This window comes from Poecilia reticulata, linkage group LG14 (genome assembly GCF_000633615.1).
Source record: "Poecilia reticulata strain Guanapo linkage group LG14, Guppy_female_1.0+MT, whole genome shotgun sequence".
NCBI classification, from domain to species: Eukaryota; Metazoa; Chordata; class Actinopteri; order Cyprinodontiformes; family Poeciliidae; genus Poecilia; species Poecilia reticulata.
In genome coordinates, this window is record NC_024344.1 from 12,348,674 (window position 1) to 12,357,434 (window position 8,761).

The following is an 8,761-nucleotide window of genomic DNA, read 5'->3' on the forward strand; positions in this document are numbered from 1 at the left end:
GTGTGTGTGTGTGTGTGTGTGTCTCCTTCCACTCTGCATGCAACGCGTCTCGGTCCGCATGTGTGCCGAGGCAGAGAAATCAAATCGGTGTCTTATCTGAGCTCGAGCAAGATAGGCGATGTTTTCCTTTCAGGATGCCGGGCAGGTTTGAGATTGAGGRGTCTGAACAGAGAGGGGACAAAAGCATGCGAGCCAGAGGGCGGAGGGTGGTGGATGAGCCGGTGAGATGATAATGCAGCATGACACCTTTGAAATGAATCTCTGGTTACCATGGCAAAGAAGCAGGATGGGACAGCCTCTCAGGAGCCTCGAATAAAGCCAGTTGTAAATGATGTTTGATTAGTATTTTGATCATGTTCCTGCAGCAAAAACATTTTGTCAGATGTTTGGGCACCGGCATGTCTGCAGTCGCTCTGTCCTCACCAGAGGAATTATAATGACCCTCTAAGAATATTTAACTTTCAGACATTTTGGTGGTAAGCGAGGGGAACTTAGTAACGCCCTAAAACAATCTCTRTGTGGATATGCTTAACTACATCTCGACAACATCAACTAATGTTATATTAAAGCTAAAAAAAAAAACACACATAGAGCTGGAAGGTAGCTCTTGTACGAAAACGTTAAAATTTTCCATGAATTTACACAGATTTTTTTCACTATATCTATATAGATTTTTTTCTAATACATTGTCAGCATGCAGAGTGTCGCATCGCTCATTCATTCCATATGTAAATATGTACCTGACAGCCCTGTTTGTAGAAAGCTTAAGAGATGGGAGGCTTTTGTTTGCCACATTGCAGATTTGGAGGCATGGAGGATGTGCAGCGCCTGGCGTCTTTACCTGTGCATGTTAAATAATCTACAGCTTATTTTACAATCAGTGACATTTAATGMAATCATTGTCCAATGAAAGATTTTACATTTTAAATGTAGAARCRGCAACATTTTATTTGTTGAATGTAAAGTTGAATATCTATCAAAAATGTATGAAAATAAGAGGCAGTTTTGAAACAGCGTTTTTTAATTTTAATTATGGGGGRAAAAGTGTCCAAACCAAATAGGCTCCACATGTTCTTTGGAAATATAAGTTCTCACTGACACACAAGTCTGATGACTTTCTGACCACAACATGCCACGGTCTAAAGAAATAAAAAAAACAAGAGTTACTGGAAAAAAAAAAAAAAAAAGTTAGTAAAGTCTATCAATCTGGAAGGGGTTAGGAAGCCTTCKCTAAGTGTCTACAGCAATGAGAGGATTGATCCCAAAATAGAGAAACGATGGAACGGGGATGAATCCTCACAGGAGTGGCAAGCTGACCAAACATCTGAAGCACCCAGACAAACTGGCCTCCACCAGTGGGAGAAAAACAAATTGTTGGCCAAGAGGAATACAAAACCCAATCTGAAACTTGGCAGAAAAAAAAAAAAAAAAAGTTTGGGAAAAATATTTAGTGGACTAGCTGATAGTCAGATATTTTTTATTTATTTTTTTGGAAGTTGTATATGCAATCACATTTGGAGTAAAACTAAAACAGCATTTAGGGAAAACAAACAAAACAAAAAAAGAAATTTAAAAAAAATCATCTGCTGCTTTGGATTATTCTTCAGAAATGATGATGCCGTCTTTTTCTGTTCTTTAGCATAAAGTCTTAATGGAGAACGCCTGACCTTGAGATCAGTCGCACTTTGATCATGAGGCAGGACCAGTAAATTCACCTCTAAATRTTTCAGTAGAATCAAAGTAAATGTTTTGGAGTGACTTGGTCAAAGTCTGCACCTTCATCTGATTGAAACGCTCTTACGTGATGGTCAACAGGTATTCAGCAAATAACAGAGACTCTCCAGTTATTGTAAATAACTGATTCCAGGTAAGAGAGGCACAACTGAGTTGAAAACTTTTTCACGCAGATCTAATTTAGTTATGTTTATTTATTTTTTCTTTAATCAGTTAAATCATCATTAGAAAACACTATTTTGTGTTTGCTCTTTGTTTGGTGATCTGAAACACTGAAGTATGAGAAAGAAACAAAAACAAGACACGAGGCATCTGTAAGAGGGAATATATATTTTTCCCCCTCTTTACTTTATTAATGCTCTATGACCAGAACAGATATACTGAGGCTCTCACTGCTGTCTTTGCACCTCTCTGATTTCTTCTCTCAGCCATGCCAGCAATGGACTGCTTACCAAACTGGAACTAATTTTATCTGACTGCTATCTGTCTCCATCAATTACACACTCGGCGCCTTCGTGCCCTCCCGCAACCAAACAGTGAAACACATCCAACAATGCATCCACAGCAGACACTTAATGACTGGATCTGAATAAGCAGTTCGGTGCAGAGTCGGCTCCATGAGCCAATCCTGATTTAATTCATTGACTTAGCCTGCTTATTCCTATTTAAGAGAGTTAATGGGGTTGTGCTGGGAGAGGAGAGGTGGCCACRTCTGATTCCCTGGATGTTGGTGAGGAGCAGATCTTAATGCTAATGCTGAACGGCAAATTACTTACTTACTCTAGTCCGTGAGTGACTGATGGGGGGGAGGGAMGYACAATAAGCAGASGTCAGGGYAACCTGGATAATCAGTGAATGTAGTTTTCAAAACATGCYAAGTGATTATTAATACTAAATAATTACAGCGTACGATCTGAAGTTGACGTTGCATGTTCAAAARGTTTTYGTTTGTGCTATTTATGGCTCAAAACCACTTAATCTTTCTGAAAAATCGCCTTTTACTACATCAGCATAACAGAACTGCAAACCTACCAAGACTCGTCAGTCCTGGTAAAACAAGAGCTGWGCATAACTCAAAGGGACGGTCAAAAAGCCTGGAGGAACTACAGAGATTCACTGATCAGGTTGACGATTTCAGGTTGTTGACGAGGTAACTAAGAGTGACAAGTGRTGGTGGTGGCGGCGGTATCATGCTGTGGGTATTTGYTTATTTTCARCATGGAGARCAAAGACAGTCAGAGCAGACAGCAAGGTGATTTGAGCTACATAGTGGGGCTACTTGGTTCCYGGAAGGAAATAYGTCAGCGGTTATAAAAAGTTGAAAATCATGTCGGAGTTTCCTCAACCGAAGAGACGACTCTAAACACGCAGCTAGAGCTACAGTGGAGTAGCTCAGATCAAAGGATATTCATGGGTTAGTCAAAGTCCAGACCTAAATCCAAGAGAGAGTCAGTGCTAAGATTGAAAACTGATGTTCGCAGACAACTTTTATCCAATGTGACCATSTTGACAACCTGTTTTCCAAAGATTGTGGATTAATATGAGTCACTATGTGCAAATATAGAGACAAAATCCAAAAGCTCTAATCGCAGATAAGGATAATTTTGTAAAATATAGATTTTGTGTGTGGACRTCACAGTTTTCATATTTTTATTCACAACACCACTGCCACTACTACTGTCACGTAAATTCCCCCACATTTGCGAATATATAATTAAAATACGCGAAAAGATTGAGGGGAAGAAAACACACAGAACCGGCTGACGTTCTTCATCGCCTTCTCCTCTCACTAATTCAACGTCTGGCCCATGTTGCATGTCCAGGAGATGTCTGACAGAGACAGATTGCCCAGCCTGAGCTTAAAGGTGACTGCCTCGGTCTGTGTTCCCCCAAAGCGCTGCATCATTGGAATCCATCATGGGCCGTACGGGCGCCTGCCTCCRCGAAAAACAGATCGCACGGGGAAGGCAACAGGAGACGGGCGACACGAGAGAGGATGGAGGACTACATCCGATCAGAAGAAGAAGAAAAAAAGTAGACATGGCTGAAAGGTGTGGTGGTGAAAAGCTGCAARGGGAGCTGGAGGGATTCAGAGGGGTTCCTGAAAAGCTGTGGCTCGGGTGACACGCCGTGTATGTGGGGCAGGGAGGGGCTTTGTGGGCCCTCATGAGGGCATTTATCATTATTGGCTTATACCTCCATCCCTTGCTCAACCTGACATCCTTTCTGCAGTTGACATAAATCATGATTTCAACATAATGGATCCTTCTTCTGGTACGGAAGGGAAGAACGTGTGGYCSGYATCGATTTTAGTCTCTTCTTGTGCCTGTGTAGAAATTCAGAGCGGTGATGCAGAATCAGTTTTAGCCATTGCTGGTCATGCAAAGTAAAGTTTGTCTTCATGAGGCTTAATTACAACGTGACACCTACTGAGAGGTGTAAACAATAATGTCGTCTTTGCAGCACACACGCACGCACGTGCTGCGTGTTTCACGCGCTTTTCATCCGCTGGAAACCAGTTTGGGCGAGCTACGAAACCTAAACGTCGCAAAGCGTGGCAGAAGGAAGGCAGAAGACAGCAGGTGACGGCGAGGCCGAGACGGAGGAAAATGGAGGATCGCTTTAATTTGACTGAGTGGAGTGCATAATTGAGACATTAATAACTTCGGCGTTGGTTTGAAGTTCAGCTTCATTTGTCAAGAGCTCTATTTTCAAACTGTTGGCACGAACGATAAGGCCGATGTTCACTTGGCCTGTCGCGATGGCAGCTCAAAAGAAAACGAAAAGGGAAAACACAAATGGAATTTGCGTTTTCAAAATACGAGGATTGCAAAACCGAACCCCGTTAAAATCATATTTGTCAGCTGTAATGGAAAGGCGATCAACACCTTATTCATCAAATGCCGTTAATATTTAATCTTGGGTCTTTTTTATAATTAAACATTAAACTTTAATTCCTTCTTTAATATGTTAACCAGGAGGTAGTAAAAGAACATGTAAGTGTCTTGATTAATCACTAAGCAGGAAATGCACTTTCATATCATGCTGTCATTAATCACTTCATTTTTCGTTGGGCTTGGATATTTATCAGTAAGAAGAAGTCGGGGAGGAGGGTTTTTTTTTTCTCGGTTAAAAAGAAAATTGATTCTGTTTTAACAAAAATGTTTCAATAAAAACCTATATGTTCCTCTCAGAATGTCAGAGCAGAACCATAGGCTGCATAGCTGCTGCTGCTGCTGCTGCTGCAGTATTTCATGCTTTAATGAGCTTTGTGGGACATATTTTTAATAAAGGTCTCATAATTGCAGGCAGAATTTAACTGCTTGATTTACAGATGCACATTTAACTTCAGTGCCATAATTCATGCTGCTTAAATGGCATTTTTAAGTCATCTGTAACATATAACTATGATTGTGTGTTGTGTCTTGGCCAAATAGGCAAAAAGTCAGACTGAATCATTTAGGATTACGCATATTAATTAACTCAGATTTTCTCGTTTATTTGAATGAATGAATGTAATTTAAGAGATGTTGTTAGAGAAATCCTGAAAGTTTAGTGATTTATTTATTTACTTACTTATTGTTTAAGGCGTCAGGGTTAGGGTCAGTTACTTTATCACAGGGACTTATGTTCAGTTGTCCAGAGCGACACGAAAAAAATGTACCTGTCAGCTGCTCCTTGAACAAGTTTTCTGTTGCTTTTGTGAAATAAAAGTCGGTTTTGCTGCGTGTTGAGTTGGTGTCACCTCTTTGCTGCTGAGAATAAGAAGATTAAGGAATGAGCTTTGTGCAGAACTGCACTTACAATTTCATCCCATACCAGGATTTTAGATAATTTAGTGCATTTTGATTGGTTGGGAGGGCTTCACTATTCACGTAAGACCCACCAATGTTGGGTTGTGTACTATTTATATATACTTGAGCCTATATGTTCACATTTTGACCCTGTGGATAAAAAAAAAAACTGACCAAAACTGTTTGCAAACTGTTTTTCATGGCTATTTCTCATTAACCATGAAAAGCATTAACATGCATTAGTGGTTATTATGGCGTTGACCTCTCAGAGAGTTCTGAATTATCAAAGTGTTTCAATAATTTTAGACGTTAGACCATCTCCACATCGCTGCCAGTTATTTTGACTATATTTGCATATTAAATTGTGTTTGTTGGTTGTTTGGTTTTTTTTTTTTTAAGTACACAACTGACCTACTCAACCTCAACAGAAATAAATAATAAAACAATGAGAGTTGATCTGCTTTTATTGTAAACTGTTATATGTTAAAGTGGGATTTTTTTTTTATTTTTTATTTTTCCAGCAATGAGGAAGTTGTGCTGACTAGATGAAAAGCCAGGAAAGAGGTGGGGGTCAAGAAGATTAGGCAGACTAACTTCATGACAGGCTTAGTTGATGATGCCCAAGCTTAACTACATACAGGGGGGGATTAATTATGAGACTCACACATATAGAGCCTAAATAAATGATTGCAGGGTTAATTGCAGTGTTCTAAGATTTGGGTAATGGACTGAGTTGCTTTAATGATAAAGCATGAGCTCTTCGTGGAGTTCACTCCAAGTGCTTTTTTTGTGTGTTTTGTTTCAAATTGATACGCTACTCCTGATTTTACTCCTCATTCCAAGATAACCAAACCAGAGAGAAATGCTCTCCTTTGTTTCATGATTAGCATAGTTATTAGATGTCTTGCTATGAATATCATTATGAGAGACAAGTGTAACCAACGCTTTGGGCCAACACTGCTGAGGAACATCACTGCTACAGGGAGTCCATCATCAAGACTGTCAGTACTGCAGTAATACTATGACAAGCAAAGGGAAAGCTAAGTCCTGCGTTTAAACCCAGAAGGTGTTTATTTTTATGGTGTTGCCATTTTAGTAAAAGACAAAAAAAGCAAACTGACATTTTTATCTTACATGTTGTGTTGTGGTATTAGGAAACATAATATTCTAAAGGAAGAACGTTAAGAGTACTTCACTCATTTTACCATATTTTAAACCATATTTTATAATCACACTTTATGAAAGTGGTTCTCCGAAGTGAAATTCTTAAATGCTTTGGCTCATATTTGCTCAGCGAGAGACGGTCTGTTTACATGAAAAAATGCTCATCGCACACTAGAGTCACATGATAAAGATAGTTTTCACATCATTAACCACGTAACCTGCCAACAACCTGGATGATTTGCATTAAAAAGGCACATCAAATCTCCCTTAACAACTTCTTCAGACATAAAAATCCCATTGAAGGTGAGAGATGGACATTTATTCTCTCTTTAGGCTAAATTTGGTCCATCGGAGCTAAAAATATCCAAATTTGAACTCTATTTCAATAACTGCCTACAAAACAGATTCTCGCAGAGATCCGTTGTTTGCMGAGGGAAGATATTTTCAGCAAGTAAAGTCCAAAATTGGACCATGCGCTGTTATAAATACAACTTTTTCTTAAATTTGAGTTGTATTTGGAGTACTGTTCTGGTATATTTGCAGATGAAATATAAATTAAGTAAATATTTTTGCAGGCTTAATTTGTGAATAATTACAGGGAACCAAAGACCATGCACAGCAATAAAAAGTCAACCCGAGGCAGCATGGTCTTTCAATACTATCATGAAGAACAAATGGAGGAAAAAAAAGAAGAATCATCATCATAATTAAGTACATCCATAATTGGGATGTACTTATGACTTACTTTTTTTCGCTTTGTACCTGCGCTACCCTCAAATGTGTGCTGCCCTGGGCAAAAAGCCCTACTGATCATATTTTACATGGTCACTGACTGCACCCACCAAGAAACAAATCAGATGCTATGATTTCAATTCAATCAGTTTCAAGTGATAATTACAAAAAAAAGATGATTTTCACAGAACAAAGAGACTCGTTGACAGAGTAATTAATATCACAGCATCAGAGCCTGTAACCTTAGAAAGCGACGCTGCTCTCCACATGGCCGTAATGTTTGGTAGAAGTACCAGTCAGCAACAACTTCCTTTTACTGGAAACAAAGGCAACATTGCCTGTGCAATTATGTTGACCACAGCAAAAGCTTAGAGAAGTGACTGTAGAATGGAACATCATACAAGATGCTTGTATAACTGATATTTCCATAATAACTTGATGGTTAAAAACAATTAGCACATTTTGTRTAGCTAAAAAAGGAGTAAGAATAAAAATGAATTAACGCTGCTAAGCTTTGTGTCTGTAAATTCTAAAACCTCTTCACAATTACAGACCTTGTTTATTTTATACACTCACTCAGACTAATGGTAGATGTTAAACTTGGGTAAAAAAAAATAAAATAAAATAAAAAAATCTTTTGAATTCAACGCAGAACAATTTGAACACAATGTGTCTGGTATCAAAAGGAAAGTTGTCTGAAACTGTCAGACGTATTTCAGCGACTCAGAAAAATGGAAGATGGGAGGCGTTGTATTGTAAGTGGAGGTGTGATTATGGCAGATTGTTGAGGGTAAAGCTTGCCGCCCCCTCCACCTCCTCGCTCTTCATTTTTATGGAGCTCAGGCAGCCTCCTCACCTCTAATGGCGGTTTTGCAGGGCATTTACCCGCAACTGCAAGTGTCATAATTTGCTCTAACCACCACAATTATGCCATTTATTTTTTTCTCTTTTTTTCAGACTTACTATATATTAAATGAGAGCAACTATGTCTCTCATTTCAAAAAGGTAATGGCTGTTGAACAAAGGCCAGGGCTGAATTGTTGCCGAATTGTTGCCGAATTGTTGCATGACTTGGCTTACAGCATACAGTGACCCCGATGTTGTGTGTGTGCACACAAGCGAGGACGAATGCTTCTGTCCTGACAAAAGATTGTACACAAACAGGCGCACAACAGCTAGAAACACATAAACTGGTAATTGGAGGAGCGCTTGCAATTCTACAGAAGTCATTTATAAAGWGCCATAAGGGTAAAGGTTAGAGTAGCTATTTATTTGTTTAAATTAATAATAATAATAATAATGATTTAAAAAAAGGATTTAAATTTGGATTTTGCTTA